This window comes from Calidris pugnax, unplaced genomic scaffold (genome assembly GCF_001431845.1).
Source record: "Calidris pugnax isolate Ruff unplaced genomic scaffold, ASM143184v1 scaffold392, whole genome shotgun sequence".
In the NCBI taxonomy this organism is placed as follows: Eukaryota; Metazoa; Chordata; class Aves; order Charadriiformes; family Scolopacidae; genus Calidris; species Calidris pugnax.
The window spans coordinates 150,605-151,427 of record NW_015091102.1 but is presented as its reverse complement, the minus strand read 5'-3'; the positions used below and the strand labels follow the sequence as shown (position 1 = coordinate 151,427).

General features: G+C 47.8%; 1 protein-coding gene across 1 annotated transcript in view; it reads right to left on the bottom strand.

Moving 5' to 3' along the window:
- The window catches only part of LOC106897386 (chromodomain-helicase-DNA-binding protein 3-like), a 132,178-nt gene that overhangs the window by 2,281 nt on the left and 129,074 nt on the right, over positions 1 to 823 (bottom strand). The gene's annotated exons all lie outside the window — the stretch shown is intronic.

Below are 823 nucleotides of genomic sequence, written 5' to 3'. Positions count from 1 at the left end.
GGGGGGGTTACTCCTAAGTGACTCTGAAGTTGCCCCAATGTTGCCCCAAAGTCAGCCCAGAGTTACTCCAAAGTTACTCCTCACTTACTCCTGAGTCACCCCAAAGTTACTCCCAGGTTACTCCTGAGTCACCCCAGGGTTAACCTAGAATTACCCCGGAGTCGCTCCTAAGTTACCCCGGAGTTGCCACCAGGTTACTCCCAGGTTACTCCTAAGCCAGCCCTAAGTTACTCCAGAGTTACTACTAAGTCGTTCCTAAGTTACCCCAGAGTTACTCCAAAGTCACCCCAGAGGTACTACTAAGTTACTCCGAAGTCACTCCTAAGTCACACCAAAGTCACTCTGAAGTCACCCCAGAGTTACTCCAAGGCTACTCCAGAGTTACCCTGGAGTCACTCCTAAGTTACCCCAGAGTTACTACTTGGTTACTCCAAGGTTACTCCTAAACCAGCCCTAAGTTACCCCAGAGTTACTACTAAGTTACTCCAAGGTTACTGCAGAGTTACTACTAAGTCACTCCTAAGTCACCCCAGAGTTACTCCAAAGTCACCCCAGAGCTACTACTAAGTTACACCAAAGTCACCCCAAAGTTACTCCAGCATCACTCCTTAGTTACCCCAGGATTACTACTGGGTTACTCCAGGGTTATTCCCAAGTAATTCCTCAATTATTCCAGAGTTACTAGTAAGTTACTCCATGGTTACTCCGGAGTCACTCCTAAATTACCCCAGAGTTACTCCAAGGTTACTCCTAAGTCACCTGAACGTTACTCCAGAGATACTCCAGAGTTACTCCAACGTTACTGGAGGCTACTGGAAGGGCT